Genomic DNA, 15,469 nt, shown 5'->3' on the forward strand with positions numbered 1-15,469 from the left:
CGTGGTTCTACGTAAAAGTGAAGGAGATAAAGAAGATCATTGGTGAGAGTGCTTCGGAGTAGGATCAATGGTTCTGTGCCATCAAAATAGCAGTAATTAGAGTCTGAAATACTTCTTGTTATTAATCTGCCTAAACATGAATTACAAGCCAAATATCAAAACTTAGTAAAGTATTTAAATAAAAAAAAAAAATTGTTATTAATAAATATAAATCAAAGTTCCACATTTAACACAAAAATTAGATGTTTTTGACACATGGTAACCATGGTTGCATACTTTCAGAAGTACCCCACACAAGTTTATGTTTGGACCACTTGTCCACAACGATGATCCAGATATATGTCTGTTGTTATTTTTCCTGTTAAAGCTGCTAGATGATACCCTACCATTTTTCCTATTAAATCTGATCGAAGTTGGAGGTCACCACTAGTTAGCTATCCTGAGAATGTGAAGGTTATCAATGGCTAGCTTTCCTGAGAACCTGAATTGCCCAAAACTCAAATATCGAAGGTGGGGGTTATCACTGGCTAGCTTTCTTGAGAACATGAATTTCCCAAAACTCAAACAAATCCACATCAACAACAACCATCACATCATGTGTGGAAAGAAACTGTACTATTGAATTGACCCTTCCAATTCGAAGTGCCTTCCTACAAGTTGAAGCTTGTTATGCTGAAACTGCCCTGGAAGCTAAAATCTCCTTTGGGTAGGTAAAGACTAGCTTCAGAAAGTCCTCGAGAGGAATTTACGGGGAAAAAAACCAAGGGTCATTCAATATATTAACTTTTTATTTTCTCTTGGACACTGCAAGAATTAATGGGTCAAGTGTTAAGTAACAGGGAAGGATAGGAAGGTGTTAAGTAACAGGAAGGGATAGGAAGGGCCTATGAACCTAGATGCCCTATCGCAACTGTGAGGACATATCAGCACTTGAGGGCGAGTTGGGGTTGTAACAGATTTGAGGAGAGACGAGTTTCCTTGTAATTATTTCTTGTGCATAAAGCTGAATAGAAGGGACAACCTGTACCATTGTTCATGAAGTTATAAAGGACGTGTGGCTTTGGTTTATTACCTGGAACAATCTATTGTACATTTCTGGGAGTATATTTATATATCAAACTTGAATGTTTGTCAATTTGCTGGAGGAAGCTTGCTGGAGCTGATTGGAATTCTCAAACAAATTTATATGGCTACTGATTTCACCAGGTTCTCTTAATTTCTTGTTCACTCACTGTGTATTAATTGACAATTTATCATATAGATGTTTATGTCCAAAGTCTATTGTTAAGTACATTTGTATCAGTGTTGCCTATACATTTGTATCAGTGCTGCCTATTTCTCTGAGTTTACAAATCAACCCAAATTATTGATTGTTAAGTGCATTTGTATCAATGTTGCCTATTTCTCCGAGTTTACAAATCAGCCCAAATTATTGATATATATTTCCAGTGTTGCCTATTTCTCTGAGTTTACAAATCAGCCCAAATTATTGATATATAATTGCAGCGTTGCCTATTTCTCTGAGTTTACAAATCAACCCAAATTATTGATATATAAATGAAGTGATTATTTCTGCACTCTTTATATATATTTATATATATGCAAGCCTGTGAGCACTGAGTAATCTTTCCAGTTCATATTCATACATAGGTTTTCATTAATAAATACCTGCTAATACACACTGACTTGTTTACTTTCATCATTCATTCAATGCACATTGACATGCTTACTCTCTGTGTGATTGATTAATCAATCTACGTGCAAAAGGAAACCAAGGAAGTAGAAAGAAACCAAACCAGGGAAGCAGAAAGAAACCAGGGAAGTCGGCTTAAGGACTAAGAGCAACTGAGGTACGAGTAAGAACATACGTGCAGAAAGAAGCGTAGTACCAGGTTGTCCACCAACACCAGCATCAGTAGACACCCATGAATGCATCCATACATAAAGGGGTTTCCCCCACAGTAACGTACGCCAGATTCTAGGATATGATACCACCCGGTCGGGCAAAGCCAACCATCTTACTTCTCTTCGACCCGATAAGAGTGCACAAGTAAACCAGACACTGCAAAAAGCAACTTCAACCATTAACTAGACACAACAACAACATGCATTTGCCACTGGGCAACTTCAACAGTTCACCACCTTGCAACTTCAACCTGCAAATGACTTTAACTTATAATACCATAGTACAACATTTCATAACCTTTAATAACAGTAAAGCTAATGCTAGCATTAGTCTCCACTTCCCAAATAATAAGAATAAGAGAAGTCGAAAATAACATATGCTTTTGGCCTCTCCTCCTTGGGAAGAGGCCAAATAAGATGATGAAATAAATTGCCATATAGTTAACAGATGGAACTGGTTGTATATGCCGCAAACTCAGTGTATAAACTGCACACTCATTAAATGAATTAATGCTAAAAATCATGATTCCGATTACTATAGTCCCATGCCATTGCCAGATGGTAGGGACTAATAATTTTCATTACCTTATTGTTATGTTTATATTGCATAAAGCAAAAACCATCACATATGAATAGTTGGTGATCAATTTTTTTAATCTAAAAGTGAGGTTTTATATTGCATAATTAGCCTACAATCAATGAGATGGAATTTAAAGAATTGACATTTTTTAAAACAAACTACATTAGAGTTATATTTGAAAGATGGTTAATAATGTTGGATTTATATTTGAAAGATGTAATTCCAAAAATATCCTGATGTAAAAAAAGTCATTAATTAAATATGGAACATAGTAGTTGTGATTCTCAAATGTCTTACAAATGTCCACTACTTTTAATAAAAAAACATTTTTGTATCATTTCAACAGTTTACACATTCAGAGGAAATATTACAATTTCAACAATATCATAGCACTTTATCATAATGTAGTTGTTTTAAGTGGGACTTTTTGGAGTTTTCATGCCCGAATCAGGTGTAAAACTTTGAGGTGAAATCTTGATTTATGTTATTTAAACTAGTTTTTTTTTTTACTATATATGGATTCAATACTCTGAAAAACCCTTAGGGCACTTTTATTATGCAGGAGTTACCCATCAAACTTGTCATTTCATTGAATTCTATATTTTAGAGAAATTAGACGGAAAAATCCACCAAAAAACTTCCAAAAAATCACACTAAAGACAAATTATATTAATTACTTTACAATTATCCATATGTAGTAATGTATAGTAATAATATAAATAACAATATTATTTAAAGTGGATAAAAACATAAATAAAATATTCTTCAAAAGTGGTTAAAAACATAAATACATAGTTACCCCTACAATTATCCATGTGCATTAATAATATGGATGGAAATATTCTTTTAAACCTACAAAATTATGTATTCTCAAAGCTCGTTTCATGTTCTTTCATATCTGATATATTATATAAAAGTTCATATAAAATTAATTTAATAAAGTATTTACCTTTTATAATTACATTGATGAATTATATTTATAAAACATAGGATCGAGATGAAGTTTTTAACATCTGATGGGGGAGAAGTATTCTCACATCAAAAAATTTTGCCATAAACATTCATATACTCTCTTACAACATAAATCTACTTAATAAGAAAAGGTAAAATGGACACATGAGCATAAAGAAATAAGGACATCCTATAAGGAACAAGAGAGCCACTTCCATAGCGGTAGTCCCTACCGGGGTTTTTGCAATATTCATGAAGCGTTTGTTGAACAACCAGTATTGCACTCTGCCAGTGACTTACACCTAGAAGACATACCAACATGCATTTATCAAGAATCCCAGCACAATGGAAAGTGTTCTTAACGATGATATAAAAATTGGTGAAATCATGATCAAGGGCAGCATTGTCATGAAGGGAAACCATTGCAAGATCTCAAGACTTCAATGAGAGATAAATTTTTGACAAGTGCAGAAATAAATGAACTGAAATACTTCAAGTTTAGATCGGAGAGGGTATAATCCAAGATCAACAGCATTTATTGGACCAAACCGGTGTTTAATGATTGCCATAAAACAAAAACCTACCATTTCAATGTTGCGAGATGCATAATGTTCAGCACTTACAATGTATAAAGAGAAAGAGAGGAAGTAATTTACGCGACAATATCCATCATATATTTGAAGAATATTTAAATACCTGAGGCATCTGCACAGTGACTTTGTTAGGAAAGAGTTTAGACAAAAGCTTCATTTCCTGTGGAGCTTCTTTGTTTCGTTCATGTAATCTTCCAATGTTATCCTACATCTTTCCAAAATTTAGCACATCATCCATATAAGATAATAATAAGAAGATAGAGGTTCAATTGTTTAAATTTCGGATTCAAATTTCAGAAGAATACTGTAAAACTCAAATCAAAATCAAAATTATTCCTAAATTTAAAGACGGTGAATTAGGAATTTGTATCAACATTAGAACAATACGATGGCCATACACACTGTACAGTCAAAGCTCAAGAGAAACTTCATGTTTAAACAGACATAGACCTTTCACAATTGCTTAGGATATCTGCATTGGCTACTTACAAATTCTCAATCAATGTGTTCTATCTACTCATAATTTCGCTCATATCACTCTTGGTGACCAGTGCCCCCTGCAATTAATTCTCTCCTTAAAGATCCAAGGTTGCTCAAAGTAGGGGAGTAGGAAATAAACAACATATCCCAGTAGTCTACATTTGTGTACCCTACATAGAAAATAGGCCATAACCATAACAAGCACCAAATTTTATATCTTCTTCATTCAGAATAAGACATGAATTTATGGAGTCAGGGTATCGATTTGAAGCACAAGTGTCGTCATGGGAGCATGGAATGCATTATAACTTTTGAGGTATCAAGCGTATCACTGCAAAAATTTCATGATTTAGAGTCTAATGTTTCTGCCGTACAGTTAAACAATCCTAACTATGAATTAATTTTATTACATGGAGTTGTAGAGTGTTTTCTCATGTGATATTTTTTCTTATCCTGTGTAATAATGGAATATAACTTGGCACATTTTTTGTAGAACGGAGATTTTGTATTGTGTTGAGAAAGCTCAAAGTTCAAGAGAAACTTCATGCTTAAATAGACCTAGACCTTTCCCAATTGGTTAGGATATCTGCACTGGCTACTTACAAAGTCTCAATCAATGTGTTCTATCTACTCATAATTTCTATCATATCAATCTTGGTGACCAATGCCTCCAATTAATCCTCTCCCTAAACGTCCAAGGTTGCTCAAAGTAGGGGAGTAGGAAATAAACAGCATATCCCATTAGTCTACATTTGTGTACCCTACATAGAAAATAGGCCATAGCCATAACACTAAATTATAATATTTTTCTTCAAAATTATACTGCAATTAAGTTGTTGAAATCATACAGACATTTCAAGATTGTTAAATATTTTAAATGCTTATTACCTGACGTTGCTCTGGGATCTTATGTGCTAAGAGAGATGTAATCGAGAAGTCCTCTACTTCTAGTTTTTTTGCGTCTAGTCTTTTCAATTTGATTCCTGGTATGGCATGCAACTAAACAGTGAAACTCCTGCAAGATTGCAACACTTCAATGAGAGATAAATTTTTGACAAGCACAAAAATAAATACATATATTGTCCGATTTGAAATGGAACTGAAATACTTCAGGTTCAGATATGGAATTGATGTACGGGACAATATCCATCATATATTTGAAGAATATTTAAATACCTGAGGCATCTGCATAGTCACTTTGTTAGGAAAGAGTTTAGACAAAAGCTTCATTACCTGTGGAGCTTCTTTGTTTCGTTCATGTAATCTTCCAATGTTATCCCGCATCTTTCCAAAATTCAGCAGATCATCCATATAAGATAATAATAAGAAGATAGAGGTTCAATTGTTTAAATTTTGGATTCAAATTTCAGAAGAATACTGTAAAACTCGAATCAAAATCAAAATTAGTCCTAAATTTAAAGATAGTGAATTAGGAATCTATATCAACATTAGAACAATACGATGGCCATATACAGTGTACAGTTAAACAATCTTCAGATATGGAATTGATGTTCGCGACAATATCCATCATATATTTGAAGAATATTTAAATACCTGAGGCATCTACAGAGTCACTTTGTTAGGAAAGAGTTTAGACAAAAGCTTCATTGCCTGTGGAGCTTCTTTGTTTCGTTCATGTAATCTTCCAATGTTATCCTGCATCTTTCCAAAATTCAGCACATCATCCATATCAGATAATAATAATAAGATAGAGGTTCAATTGTTTAAATTTTGGATTCAAATTTCAGAAGAATATTGTAAAAGTCGAATCAAAATCAAAACTAGTCCTAAATTTAAAGACAGTGAATTAGGAATCTGTATCAACATTAGAACAATACGATGGCCATACACACTGTACAGTCAAAGCTCAAGAGAAACTTCATGCTTAAATAGACACAGACCTTTCACAATTGCTTAGGATATCTACACTAGCTACTTACAAATTCTCAATCAATGTGTTCTATCTACTCATAATTTCACTCATATCAATCTTGGTGACCAGTGCCCCCTCCAATTAATCCTCTCCTTAAAGATCCAAGGTTGCTCAAAGCAGGGGAGTAGGAAATAAACAACATATCCCATTAGTCTACATTTGTGTACCCTACATAGAAAATAGGCCATAACCATAACAAGCGCCAAATTTTGTATCTGCTTCATTCAGAATAAGACATGAATTTATGGAGTCAGGGTACCGATTTGAAGCACAAGTGTCATCATGGGAGCATGGAATGCATTATAACTTTTGAGGTATCAAGTGTATCACTGCAAAAATTGCATGATTTAGAGTCTAATGTTTCTGTTGTACAGTTAAACAATCCTGACTATGAATTAATTTTATTACATGGAGTTGTAGAATGTTTGCTCATGTGATATTTGCTCTTATCCTATGTAACAATGGAATATAACTTGGCACATTTTTTGCAGAACAGAGATTTTGTATTGTGTTGAGAAAGCTCAAAGTTCAAGAGAAACTTCATGCTTAAATAGACACAGACCTTTCACAATTGCTTAGGATATCTGCACTGGCTACTTACAAATTCTCAATCAATGTGTTCTATCTACTCATAATTTCGCTCATATCAATCTTGGTGACCAGTGCCCCCTCCAATTAATCCTCTCCTTAAAGATCCAAGGTTGCTCAAAGTAGGGGAGTAGGAAATAAACAACATATCCCATTAGTCTACATTTGTGTACCCTACATAGAAAATAGGCCATAGCCATAACAAACGCCAAATTTTGTATCTGCTTCATTTAGAATAAGACATGAATTTATGGAGTCAGGGTACCGATTTGAAGCACAAGTGTCATCATGGGAGCATGGAATGCATTATAACTTTTGAGGTATCAAGTGTGTCACTGCAAAAATTGCATGATTTAGAGTCTAATGTTTCTGTTGTACAGTTAAGCAATCCTGACTATGAATTAATTTTATTACATAGAGTTGTAGAATGTTTGCTCATGTGATATTTTCTCTTATCCTATGTAACAATGGAATATAACTTGGCACATTTTTTGCAGAATAGAGATTTTGTATTGTGTTGAGAAAGCTCAAAGCTCAAGAGAAACTTCATGCTTAAATAGACACAGACCTTTCACAATTTCTTAGCATATCAGCATTGTTGTTGTTGTCGTTCAAATACTTTTGGCTCTGCAGGCTTCTGCCCCTGCTACACATTGTGTATGTGAATTTCACTCTTTTGAGGTGATGTGAAAGATTCAAGACCTTTGCAAAACAAATCTGTATTGAAGAGAACCAAAAAGAGGAGCTCAGCAGAACCAAAAACTCACCAGTGTTTTTACTGGTTGTATAATTTGAGATTGTTGTAGTTGCTGAGGTCGAAACTGAAACTGAGGATATGAACATGTATGCTGCATTTGCATCTGCGGCTGTAGAACTTGTGATGGTGGTTGTTCTTTCTTCTTTTCAAATGTTGTCAATTCTCCAGGTTTCTCCCACTGTCAAGACATGGAACTTGTGAGGTTCACTCTTCCATATGGATTGATGCAAATTAAAGACCTGTAATTTAAAAGAAAATGGAAATCTTCAGATCTTCACCTTGCTTTCTCCAGTAAGTCTGTTATAATAATATGTCATCCCTTCAGGAGATGTATGTATTGTCCAATTGCATGTCAATGTAGGAGCTGGATCACCACCAACCACAGAAGCTGCTGCTGCTATAGGATGTGATGTATTGCTAGAGGGCATAAGCATTGCGATGGGAACAAGCTTCAGCTGATCTAAATGTTGTTGAGGCTGTAAAGAATTTAAGATCGCAATCACTACCACTTAATTGCTCAACTTTCCCTTCAAAGCTGGGGTTTCATTTAAAATTGTGAAACATGGACTATGACAAAAGCAAATGTCAATGCTGCAAACTCACCTGTTTGTAGTGCCATTGTGTAGGAACAATTTAGTTCTCTTGAGGTTGTGCCATTGTATGCATGGGATTTTGCTGCACCGAGGGATAATGAGGCTGCATTGAGCTTTGCTGTTGATTTTGCAATGGGAGACACACTTCTTGTGATTGAAAGTGATTCTGAATAGCTGGAATTTGCATTGTCTGATTAACAGAATGTTCTATTGGTGCATTTGGTTTTCTCGATACTCTATTATTTCTGATAAGTTTCTTTTCAGACTCTTGGCAATATATTCACCAACATGATATTTGCAACATTGGGACATTGAAGAGCGTGAGGTGCTGGGTGAGAGCCTTTCCTTTTCAAAGTCTTTAGATAAGTTAATTTTAAGGAAGAACCTCTTCTGAGGAGAAGGTTTTAAGAACCTTCTAGGTTGATGGCAGATTTAGTTGCCTAGATAATTTTGATATAAAGGAATGAACTAAATTGCATGGTCAGGCCAGGAACTTTTTCCTTTACAGGGAAACAGAGCTGTGGACACTGCTTAGCCGAAAAGTCCTCTAACCAATGAGAGAGTAGAACAAAAGTATTCCTGCATAACTAAGTGCTGCAAGATGTGATAGCTCAACACGCAGACTATTTAGAAATAACTGGCCTATCCCAAATCTCACCAGCTCGAAATTAAAAATCTCACCAACTCAAAATTAAAAGCAATAATACCCTGCGTGAGAAGACAACTTGCAAAATATGCAATATATGGTAAGAAGATGAAGACAAATTTCATTCCTTAGAGTGTCCAGTTGTCACAACTTCAAGATTTGAAAATATATCCCAGGCAATTGTGCTGAAAATAAGAAACTTAAAATATCTTTAGCATATTAATATGAAAACATTGGTTAAGGAAGAAGTGAAAATTGAACCCTTATTCGAACCTGCAAGTTTTTCTATTGAACAAAATGCAGAAGTCTTGAATGGTATAAAAGTTTTCATTTTGTTTATGATGATCTCAATTTCCGTTAAATGATAAATAAAGGATATGCTTAGTTGATAAACCAGTTAGAAGTGGATCTGTCCAATTGCTAACATTCCTAAAAATATTAAATACCCTGCCTGTTTATATGTGAATATTGTGAAAGAATGACGCATACCACAATACTGGGGTTTGCAACAGATCGCCAATTGAAGTGCAAAGGCTGTCAAATTAAACTGGACCTCAAATGCTGTAGCAGTTCACTGCTCTGAAACTGTAATGTATAAAAGCAAAGACAAACTATATCGTAACAAGCTAAAGACAGAGCTTTTAAACAAGTTAAAGACAGAGCTTTTAAATAGACACTTGTCACACATGCAAAAAAAATGTATAATACAAAAATATATTTCAAACACGTAAAATACTGTGGGGCCCACAATTTTACCACCTACCTGCCTCTCGTCCTTCTTGCATACCCAACGTCTTTACCTCTGTCTCTTTTGCATGTCCAACTCTTTTGCATGTCCAACATGTCTACCTCCTAGCTAACCAACTCACTTGCATATGATTGAATCTTCTTCTAGAGTCTTTCTAAAATTGTCCTGAAGAAATGATTCAAGGCAGTCGAGGCACGTGGAATGATTCAAGGCAGTCGAGGCACGTGGATTGTATCAAGGCAGTTTCTCCTGCCCCCTAATGCGGCCTCTCACTTCGTTTCGTTCCTCGTCTGTACCGTCGAAAACAAACCCAACCCAAAGAAAAAACAAAAATGGAGGGCGTTCTTCCCTACCTGCATAAAGCCCTCACTGCATGCCCAACAAAATACAGACCATAGAAACGACATTTATGTGCGTGGAGATGACACCCTCGGAAATTCCAGCCACTCGAGCCGAGCTGTAGCAGCCATCACACGGAGGGGTAAGGCTTTCTTACTATCAAAGGCATAACCAGGTCAGTCGAGGTATTCAAGAAAACCTGTCCATTAAGTTAGAAGAAGATGAAGAAATTAGCAGATTTCGCAACTGACTACCTTCCAATTTGGTAGGAAATTGTTACAATGGCAAGGATGTATAGAGGTAATGACAATGAATAAGTCAAAGAAGGATTTTATGGTATGCTATATTTTGGTCAGAACTAAAAATGGACAATTGGTTTGTATTTTTGGATCTTGCATTGACTCGAGCAAACCAGAGGGTATGAAGCTAGATAATTAGGATCTAGGTCAATACCTGCACAACTACAGCCAGGGTTGCCTCCATCCTCAACAAAACGTTACCTTCTTTCAACTCCTGGGTTGCCATGCCCCCCATAGTATCCATATTTCCAAGGTTTTGTCTTTGCCCTGGCTATCTCCTCTGTATCTCTGTGTATGTAACCGCGATAGATGATGAGGAGAAAATGGATAGCGGGAGGCTCCTGGACTGGACTGAGGCAAATGTCCCTATAGTGGACTAACATGAGGGCATGGGCACAGGAGTAATAGCAATTGATGAACTCAGGAAGCACGCAGCTAGTACTCAAGGTGTTTGTGGGGCAGTTTGGCGAAACAATGACATTGCATATAGGTGTTGTACATGTGAGCAAGATCCTACCTGTGCTATTTGTGTTCCTTGTTTCAGACCTGGCAACCATGTCAATCACGATTACTCCATGATTCACACAGGTGGTGGTTGTTGTGATTGTGGAGACGAAACAGCATGGAAATCAGAAGGTTTTTGCTCTAGACATAGAGGTCCAGGGCAGGTGCAGCCCCTACCATCAAAATATGCAAAGTTTGCAGAGCCTGTATTGGGGGCCCTTCTAATTGAATGGAAAGAGCGTCTACTAGCTGTAGAAAAAGTGGCCGAAGCCAAACCAAAGAAATGGCATGAACAAAAACAACTTCTGTAATTGTGGAAATGCTACTTAGATTTTGTGAATGCAGTGAGAGTAATGCCAATACAAGGCCAGTAAAGCGAGTAAAATTAGGTCATTGTAAAATGAAACTGTTAAACATACTTACAAGTAGTAAGAATCCCAATCAATCAAGAAACTCTTCCTCTCTTCCTTGGCTGAAACTAAAGCTGAAGCTCCCCCTTGACAGATGTTGCTGTTGGCAGATGTTGTTGTTGGCTCGGATACTAGCTCAGATGCTGCTAGTGGACACTCTATGCTTTGCTCCTCAAACGAAACTGAAATCAATCTCTCCCTGCTCGTCTCCTCTAGAGAAAGCATTTCTGGACAAACGTGGAGGCCTCTGCATAGACTTCAAACATCTGGCACACTTGCAGCATGCAGGGCACTACATTTAGGGCACAGAGAATAGGCACCACAATAACTTTTTTTCAGAGAACTTAGGACAAATTAAGTTGCGCGCACATCGGGCCAAGTGAGGCGGGCATTAAGAGGGCAAACTGAAAACTTTGGTTAAAGTTTTCTTGCAAAGAAAGTGCCCAGCATAAGACTAGCATAAACTTTGGTTAAACAGTAATTAACCCGCACAAATTGACGGTCAACACGAAAGTTAATGGCAAGTCAACGCCTTATCGAACACTATAGTCCCTGCTATGCCAGAGGCAGGGACTAATAAGGAACGAATATAGCATTTCAACCTAAAATCTCGCCGATAATGGAAAATTTAATTGGAAAATTTTCCCGAATTATTTGAGAGATGGATGAAATGACTCGTGAGTCGTAATATCACATCTAATAAATAAACCGAGTGTTCACTGGCAACTACTCAGTTGATCACGGATAAGGTAACTTCATCATTAATGGCAAATGCCAAGTTGAAGTCCACGAGAATCACGTAGCCTTACCTATCAAACAAAACTTGTACAACAATTTTGTCTAATTATCACCTTAGCGATCAAACAAGAGATGGACCACAGCTTTGTCGTATTATAATCTTACGCTGACACTACTGTTTCAGTCGACGACAATGATATCTACTGATTCTCTATTTGCTATCACCATCACATATAGATTCTTTCAATGCTATGCGAACCATTTATACATTCTTTTGCTATGTGAACCGTAGTTACCAAATTCAAATTCGAATATAGCATATTTGAATTTTATGGTAAAAATTTGATTGGATTTTTTCAATGCTTACCAAATTCAAATTTGAATATATCATATTCGAATGTTATATTAAAATTTTGATTCCAAAGAAAATTTGACAATATATATTTTATAAAAATTAATATATTATTATTTTTATCAAAATTTTAAAACATTGAAATGAGATGTTATCTTTTTTTCTTTTCAATATTAACTATTTCTATCTATTTAAGATAATCTAAAAAAATTAAAGATAAAATATAGGAAAACATACAAGTAAGATCTAATAATATGAAAGAAAGAATCTTAAAAATGAAATGTAATTTAAAAATGAGATACTAAATATTAATAAGCTTCAAATGATCTCCATAGACCAAAAAATTTATATATCAATCAAGGTTTTTTAATCCAAATTTATTCAACAATAATTATGTCTAAATTAATTCTTATTTTGAATCACACAAAATAAACCCTTTTAAGTGAGTTCCAAACAAATTATCATGATTACAATAATGACTATGGTCCAACTAACCAATAACTATAATCCAATTAAATTATTACAATGAAAAAACCCTTTTAACTGAATTCCAAACAAATTATCCGGATTACAATATTGACTATTGTCGAACTAACTAAATCAAGGTTTTTTAATCCAAATTTATTCAACAATAATTATGTCTAAATTATTCTTATTTTGAATCACACAAAATAAACCCTTTTAAGTGAGTTCCAAACAAATTATCATGATTACAATAATGACTATGGTCCAACTAACCAATAACTATAATCCAATTAAATTATTACAATGAAAAAACCCTTTTAACTGAATTCCAAACAAATTATCCGGATTACAATATTGACTATTGTCCAACTAACTAATAACTATAATCCAAAGACATATATATATATATATATATATATATATATATATATCTTTTTCAGTTATCATTATTTCCATTTTCTACCTTCTCAATCTTACTTCCAGATGTTGATAACCATTAAAAACTCATTAACATATATACGTCCTTTCCTTCTAATAATATGATATTTGTATCATTCAAAAGATACTTCCTTATAATAATATGTTTTTTATAAAACATATTTCTTTTTCAGTTATCATTATTTCCCTTTTCTACCTTCTCAATCTTACTTCCATTAGTCTACATTTGTGTACCCTACATAGAAAATAGGCCATAGCCATAACACTAAATTATAATATTTTTCTTCAAAATTATACTGCAATTAAGTTGTTGAAATCATACAGACATTTCAAGATTGTTAAATATTTTAAATGCTTATTACCTGACGTTGCTCTGGGATCTTATGTGCTAAGAGAGATGTAATCGAGAAGTCCTCTACTTCTAGTTTTTTTGCGTCTAGTATTTTCAATTTGAATCCTGGTATGGCATGCAACTAAACAGTGAAACTCCTGCAAGATTGCAACACTTCAATGAGAGATAAATTTCTGACAAGCACAAAAATAAATACATATATTGTCCGATTTGAAATGGAACTAAAATACTTCAGGTTCAGATATGGAATTGATGTACGGGACAATATCCATCATATATTTGAAGAATATTTAAATACCTGAGGCATCTGCATAGTCACTTTGTTAGGAAAGAGTTTAGACAAAAGCTTCATTACCTGTGGAGCTTCTTTGTTTCGTTCATGTAATCTTCCAATTTTATTCCGCATCTTTCCAAAATTCAGCAGATCATCCATGTTATCTTCTGGCCGCTCTGTGCTGCTGCGTCGGTTTCTCAGTGCTACGCCAATTTCCTGGTTTCGGAAGGATTTATCCCAGTGAATGGTATGTTTTCTATCTATATCTACGGTAGATTACTCATAAATACTAGCACGATCATATTGGTACGCTCACATGCTCACATTTTCATAAATAATAGCACGATCATATTGGTACGCTAACATGTTCACATTTTCCAATATGGTTGATATAGTGGAAAAGCTTTAATATTACTATTAATATTAATAATATTTAATTATTATTATTGTTATTATTTAATATTTATATATAGTTATTAATAATATTTGATTATAATATTATAATAATGGTATATTATTACTATATTATTATAGTAAAAACAATAAAGGCCAATTATTTATTATTTATGATAATTAACAACTATACAAATAATAACAACTATATTCTTATATAATTATATATTTATGATTATTATATTAATATTATTATAAAAATATAAATTCATAATATTATTATTATTATTATTATTCTTAAGCTTCAGTATTTTTAATATTTATGTTAGGGTTTGTATATAATAATAATATCTTATTATTATTATAATAATGAGATATTATTATTATTAGTAGTTTATATTATTATTATAATATTAATATAATATTTTTATAATAATTTATATAAATAATCTCGTTGTTAATATTTATATGGTTATTAATAATATCTTATTATAATATGATAATAATATATTATTATATTATATTATTATAATAATATACCAATATGATAATAATTATTATAATAATATAATTAATATTATTATAATAAAAACAATAAAACACCAATTATTATTTATGATAATTAATAACTATATAAATAATACGAACTATATTCTTATATAATTATATATTTATGATTATTATATAGATATTATTATAACAATATAAATTTATAATAATAATAATAATAATAGGCTTTGGTATTTTTAATATTTACCTTAGAGTGTGTATACATAGGGTTAATTATTATCCGCATTTAGGATTATTAATAACTATATAACTAACTATATAGGATTATTAGTAAACACATATTAACAACCAGATTATTTATATATATTACTTTACAAATATTATATTAACATTATAATAATTATATAAACTCCTAATATATATTAATTAATATGTTTTAATTAATAATAAGAATAACTCATAATAATATTAGATTATCATTATATTATTTAAATAATCTAATAATATAAAATTATAAAAAAAAATAACATTTATATTGTATTATAATTATAATAATAAAATATAATATTAATATTAATATTAAGAATATTTGATTATTATATTATAATAATATTATATTAT

This window comes from Pinus tabuliformis, chromosome 3_1 (assembly GCF_031772625.1).
Source record: "Pinus tabuliformis cultivar Carrire ecotype Pingquan chromosome 3_1, CPIR1, whole genome shotgun sequence".
NCBI lineage: Eukaryota > Viridiplantae > Streptophyta > Pinopsida > Pinales > Pinaceae > Pinus > Pinus tabuliformis.